The sequence below is a fragment of the Phoca vitulina genome, unplaced genomic scaffold, assembly GCF_004348235.1.
Source record: "Phoca vitulina isolate PV1807 unplaced genomic scaffold, GSC_HSeal_1.0 scaffold8, whole genome shotgun sequence".
Lineage (NCBI taxonomy): Eukaryota > Metazoa > Chordata > Mammalia > Carnivora > Phocidae > Phoca > Phoca vitulina.
Window position 1 is genome coordinate 48,379,868 of NW_022589711.1, and position 7,111 is coordinate 48,386,978.

General features: G+C 45.2%; 1 pseudogene; it reads left to right on the forward strand.

The window, feature by feature from the left end:
• The first annotated feature begins 3,645 nt into the window (after window positions 1–3,645).
• LOC116633555 lies at window positions 3,646–4,440 on the forward strand (annotated as a pseudogene).
• The last annotated feature ends 2,671 nt before the right edge of the window (window positions 4,441–7,111 follow it).

The following is a 7,111-nucleotide window of genomic DNA, read 5'->3' on the forward strand; positions in this document are numbered from 1 at the left end:
AATTTGGGAGCTTTTGACGTGTGTGTGTGTGTGTGTGTGTGTGTGTGTGTGTGTGTGTAGTGAATTTGGGAGCTTTTGACCAGTGCTTTGTGGCACTTTGCACTTTGTCTCCATAACCAGCACTTCCTTCTCTCCCAAGCACTCCCTCGCTTCTAAGGAACCTGCTCTTTGTCCTACAGCTGAGTGGCCTTCAGGCCTGCACCCCTCCCTGTTTGAGGAATCCTCCCACCATTTTTTTTTTTTTTTATTCTGTGTCCCTGAGCAGCCAGGACCTTGTTTCATGGTTATGCCTTTCCTTCTGCTGCCATTCTAGAATGCCATAGCTATTGGGAAACCCCGTCAGGCTGTGGGACAAGCCAGGCTTCGAATCCTGATGGGAGTCCACCATTCTGAAATCCAAAAAACTCTGAAAACCATGATTTTTTTGGTGAGTTTGGCACAAACTTACTTGGTTGCAAAACCTGACCTGAGCTGACAAAAGCCTATTTTGTTCACTTTATCTTTTGCCCACTGAATGTGGATATGGACGTTTGTTGCCAAAATATTAATGTGATTTGGGGGTGTGGTTCTAGACCCTGTTGAAAGAATTAGCTGGCATATGCACTGTGTTACCCTTGTAAATCATGAAAAATTATGATTTTTTATAAAAGTATTTTTATTTTATTTTATTTATTTTAAAAGATTTTATTTATTTATTTGACACAGAGAGAGCACAAGCAGGAGGAACAGCAGAGGGAGAGGGAGAAGCGGGCTCCAGTGCGGGACTCGATCCCAGGACCCTGGGACCATGACCTGAGCCGAAGGCAGATAGATGCCCAACCATCTGAGCCACCCAGGTGCCCTGAAAAATTATGGTTTTTGAAACACTTTTGGCCCCAGGAGTTTGAGATAAGGACCAATTATTTTGGACCTGTACTATAATGCCACACGAAAGAGGACTGGATAATTAATTATAGACAAACATGTGACAGAATACTACGGAGCTAATCAAAATCATATCCATGGAAACTTAAGGACATAGGAAAACAACTCCAGTGTATTGTTATAAATTATTTATGTAAGTTTTAAAAAGAGCACATGGAATCTGATCTTTATATTAAAAAATATTGCTTATGCATAGGAAAAGCTTGGGATGCAGCACACCATAATGTCAATAGGGAGATGTCTCTGTATTGTGCCTCTGTCTTTGATTTTCTTCTCTTTAGCTTTTCCAGTACCTATGTAATGCTTTTATACTCAGAATTTTTTTTAAAAAACCACTAACTGTTACTAAAAACAACTTGGTACTGACACTTTTTACTGTGTGGCCTCAGGCAAAACATGTGATCAACCTGAGCCTGATTTTCTCTTTTGTAAATTAAGTCTATGACTACCTACTTCACAGACTTGTTGAGAGAAAATATACCTGGGCAGAAGATGGCTTGGTAGGTGGCAGTTTTAATAATAGCAAAGGGAACTTACATACCAGGCTTGTCTTGGGCGGCAGCAAGATGAATAGATCCTTGGACCCGCCCTCCAATCTTAAAAGTTTATAAAGAGGACCTAACGGGGCTCAGTCACATATACCCCGCAGGTGTTTTCAACATCGTGTCACCATCTCAAGGCTCTGTCCTTGCAGCAGCCTCTGGGAGTGGGAAAGGCAAGTGGAACCCACATTCCCAGGACAGGGGAGGGGGTGAGGAGCCTGCAAGCATCCAGGTCCAGCTCATGGGTCGATCAGTGGTCATGTCTTTTTTGATCACATTCCCCAACGGGACCAGATCATGCAAGGCCTTGAACCCTTGGTAAGGACTCGGATTTATAGTCATCAATTATGAAAAAGGATTTCTCAATGACCAACAAGTGATTTTTCTCAAAACTTCAACCTCTCCAACCGCTCCGGAGCAAATGACACTTTAACCATCATTCATTTAAGAAATTCTTGTTGCTAAAAAACAAAACAAACAAACAGAAACAGACTCATACAGAAAACAATCTGGTGGTTCCCAGAGGGAAGGGGGTGGGAGGATGGGTAAGTTATGAGAAGGGGATTAAAAGGCACAAACTTCCATGTATAAGATAAATAAATCAGGGAGATGACGTATACAGCATAGGGAATATAGTTAATAATATTGTAACGACCCTGTATGGTGACAGATGGTAGCTAGGCTTATCACAGTGATCACTTCTTAATGTATATAGATGATGAATGACTGTGTTGTACCCCTGAAATGAATACAATATTATCTGTATTGTATGCCAACTACACTTCAATAAAAAAAGAAAAAAGAAAAAAATTTGCTGGGCACCCACTAGGTGCTAGACCAGGTATTACTGGGGATGCACACCAAGGTGAACAAACCATAGTCTCCGCCTGCCAGGACCCCCGGCGCCAGGACAGGCAGAACCGGAACAAGAACTGGCCAGGGGCAGCACTGGACAGAACTCTACAGGATCAGAGTCCTGTAGAGACACGAAGAGATACCATCATCTCTCCTCCAATCTCTCCTTGACATGGCGCTATCTCACACACCATCTTCCTTATCTCTTCTTCAGTCTTTGACCCCAAGCCCGGTCCCATCTCGGAAGGACGCAGTTCACATGCTGCCCCTTCCACAAAGCTTCCTCTGGAGTCACCCACTAGTCGTTGGTGCTTCTCCCATGACTCCTCCAGCGCCTCATTCCTGTCCGTCCATGAGTCCCCCCAGCTCTGCCCTGAACCGACCATGCCTACTGCGTGTGTCCCTCCCCCTCAACGTCCCGGGGCTCCCCGCGCCCGGGCACCGACAGGAGACTTCTGCCAGAATCTTGTCCTCTTTGCACTACCTGAAATCTCTGATCATATGCTGATACCGTCAGTGTTTCCAGAAAAGGAAGAGGCAGTGTCCACACAGAGGCCAGTCGCTGGAATTAGTGGCTGATGGGCTCAGTCTCCAGGAGCGTTTTGTGAACTGTGTGAGTCCCCACCTGGTGGGCAACAAGGAGCAAGAGGAGCTGACCTGGTGATTTGAGACCCACCAGCTCCCCAAGATGGTTGGAGCAGAGGAGTACACACACCAAGCAGGACCTTCAGCCAGGACAGCCTCACTTGCCCTCAGTCTTGGCATTGACCCCGAAGCTCTTCCAGGACTGGCATCATGAGGGGTTGAGTGGTTCCAATGTGGGTGGTGGCCTCTCCTCTTTCTGTTTTTGACTTTTCTTAAAAACCACATTCCAAACGAGGGAAATGAAACTACTGAAGACTCTCCCCCAGCAGCCACCTGACGTGGGGCAAGAGAACAATTCCCAGTTAAGGCCCCAAAGGAAATCCCCTCCCTGTCATGTGCTGGGGCCGGGAGAAGCGGGGGAGGCCCTAGCTCACTGCTTGGCCAGGCCCAGCCATCGAGGTAAAGGGCCAGATGGTCGGGCTGTCGCCTGGGCAGAGAACCCGAAGCAGAGTGGAAAACACCACAGGTGGAGATCTCACTGGGGAGGCTTCCCAGAAGAGGGGTGCCCAAGCCTTGGGGATGGGGAGGGTTGGGGTAGGCAGAGGAGAGATCATTGCAAGTAAGGGAGGTCTTACTTGTACGACCCTACTGTAGAGGGAGTACAGAGTGGGGAACATTTGTTCTGTGTTTAGGGAAATTGTGAGCAGATCGGACTGGATGAAACCCACTCTCTCCCAAGATGCAAAAAGGAAAGAAGGCGAAGAGGAAGAAGGTGGCCCCAGCCCCTGCTGTTGTAAAGAAGTGGGAGGCCAAGAAGATGGTCAGTCCCTTGTCTGAGAAAAGGCCCAAGAATCTTGGCATCAGACAGGAAGGACATCCAGCCCAAAAGGGACCTCATTTGACAAATGGCCCCGCTACATCTGGCTGCAGCAGTAAAGGGCTATTCTCTATAAACGTCTAGAAGTGCCTCCCGGGATTAACCAGTTCACCCGGGACTTGGTGAACAGCTACTCAACCGCCTAAGCTGGCCCACAGATACAGACCAGAGACAGAGCAAGAGAAGAAACCGAGATTGTTGGCCTGGGCTGAGAAGAAAGTTGTCGGCAAAGCGGATGTCCCCACTAAGAGGCCGCCTGTCTTTCGAGCTGGGGTTAATACTGTCACCACCTTGGTGGAAGACAAGAAGACGCAGCTGGTAGAGATTGCACATGACGTGCATCCCACTGAGCTGGTTGTCTTCCTGCCCACCCTGTGTCATAAGATGGGGGCTGCCTATTGCATTATCAAGGGGAAGGCCAGGCTGGGGCATCTGGTCCACAGGAAGACCTGCACCACTGTCGCCTTCACACAGGTTAACTCGGAAGACAGGGGAGCTCTGGTTAAGCTGGTGGAAGCCATCAGAACCAATTACAATGGCAGATATGATGAGATCCACCATCACTGGGGAGACAACGTCCTGGGTCCAAAGTCGGTGGCTCGCATTGGCAAGTTGGAAAAGACAAAGGCTAAAGAATTGGCCACCAAACTGGGCTGAGTGTACATGTTGAATTTTCTGGACATAAAATTAATAAAAGTTCTCTTTCAAAAAAAAAAAAAGACTGGATGAAACCCACTTGCAGACACATGTTGAACTATGGAAGGTAACAATGAAGAGAGGCGGTAGGCACTGCTGGAGTTTTCTCTCCCTCTCCCTCTGCCCCCTGAGCTCCCCCCCACCCTGCTCACCTGCACACACACCTTCTCTCTAAAATAAATAAATAAAAATCTTTTTTAAAAAAGAAAATAAATATTTCTGAGTTAGAGTCAGCAGAAATGGCCATTAACAGTGATAGCCGAACAAGGGGAGAAACCGGCTGGGACAAAGGATAAGAATTCAGTTTAGGCTACATGGTGTTGCAGCCACTCTGGGAGGAGTTGACTGACCAGCAGACAGTGAAAAATATAAGTCTGGATCTTCTTGGGAAGATCTTGAGAGAGAATGTTGGCGCTAGAGATTATAATCCAGGAGTTATCAGCATATAGGTAGACGCAAAGGTGGGTACACACAGGTGAATAGAAAATGCATACCACGAGAAGAAAAAGGCCTGGAAGTGAGCCTTTGTTCTCTTTCATTTGATTTTTATTTAGTTTTATCATTAACATCATCATTATTACCACTACGAATGAATATTTTAGGGAGCAAAGAATTTGCTTGGTGTTTGGAGCAGGAAGGACTTGCTCTTGTTTTTTTGTTTGTTTTTTAAAGATTTTATTTATTTATTTATTTGAGAGAAAGAGAGAGAGAGAGCAAGTGCGTAAGTGGGGTGAGGGTCAGAGGGAGAAACAGGCTCCCCGCTGAGCAGGACACCTGACGCGGGACTCGATCCCGAGACGCTGGGATCATGACCTGAGCTGAAGGCAGACACTTAGCCGACTGAGCCACCCAGGCGTCCCTCTTGTTTTCTTAGGATTGACGTTCCAAGTATAATAATGCCACACAGAATCACAAATCAACAGGCTACAAGAGATGCTAGCCAACCCTCCAGGACACTTCAACCCTCTAGCTCTGATGGGAAAGAACAGAACCGAAGATCCCTTCTCTGACTCTCCTAGTGTGGTTGCCTGCATTTCTCACTCGGGATGTGGCAGACACTGTAAATGTTTTGCCTTCTCCACTAGATTAAAGCTCCTTGAGAATAGGAGCTATGTGATAATGCACATAAAGCTGTTAGCATAGTGCCTGGCACCCCTCTGATGGTGGCTATTATTAATTCCATTATTCTTTTGACCTCTTGGCAAGAACTAGCAGACAATGTTATACATATCAGGTACAAAAAAAAATTCATCCATGAACCTATGATCAAGAAGTTCATGGCACTCTGAAAGTCCATCACAAAGCAATTTCTGTGTCTTTTTCTTTTTTCTAACGTGCGGGACACATAAAAGGGGATTATTAATAAAGATGACCTGAGTGGATGACTCTTCCAAAGGTGGACTCTCTCCTGATTGGAAAAATGCATGTCCTACCCATTCCCTAAGTCTGCTCCAACTTGACCCTTGGATGTAACCTTGGAGAAGAGTTTCTGGGTCAGCAGCGCTCATAGGCAATGGTTGGCCACCCCTCAACATCTCTAAGACAAGAAGACCTAAATATGAGACCTGAGACCATAAAAATCCTAGAAGGGAGCACAGGCAGTAACTTCTCTGACATCGGCCTTAGCAACATTTTTCTAGGTAGGTCCCATGATGCAAGGGAAACAAAAGTAAAATGAACTTTTGGGACTTCATCAAGATAAAAAGCTTCTGCACAGCAAAGGAAACAATCAATAAAACTAAAAGACAACCTAATGAATTGGAGAAGATATTTGCAAATGACATTTCTGATAAAAGGTTAGTATCCAAAATATATAAAGAACTTATACAACTCAACACCAAAAAAACAAATAATCCAATTAAAAACGGGCAGAAGACATGAACAGATATTTCTTCAAAGAAGACATACAGATATGGGGGGCTCCTGTGGGGCTCCATCCAACTCTTGGTTTTGATTCAGGTCATGATCTCAGAGTCATGAGATAGAGCCCTGTGTTACGCTCCATGCTCAGCACGGAGTCTGCTAGAGATTTTCCCTCTCCCTCTGTCCTGCCCCTGCTTGTGCTCTCTAAATAAATAAATAAAATCTTTAAAAAAAGAAGATGTACAAATGGTCAAGAGAAACATGAAAAGATGTTCATCATTACTTATCATCAGGGAAATGCAAATCAAAACTACAGTGAGATATCACCTTACACCTGGCGTAATGGCTGAAATAAAAAACATAAGAAACAAGTGTTGGTGAGGATGTGGAGAAAAAGGAATTCTCATGCACTGTTGGTGGGAACGCAAACTGGTGTAGCCACTGTGGAAAACAGGATGGAGATTCCTCAAAAAGCTAAAAACATAGGACTACCCTATGATCCAGCAATCATACTACAAAGAATACAAAAACACTAATTCAAAGGGATACATGCATCTCAATGTTTATAGCAGCATTATTAACCAAGATATGGAAGCAGCCCAAGTGTCCATCGATTGATGAATGGATAAAGAAGACGTGACTATATATACATACATATATATGTACATATGTGTATGTGTGTGTGTGTGTGCACGCACGCGTGATGGAATGTTAGCCATAAAAAAGAATGAAATCTTGCTATTTGCAACCACATGGATTGAGCTAGAGA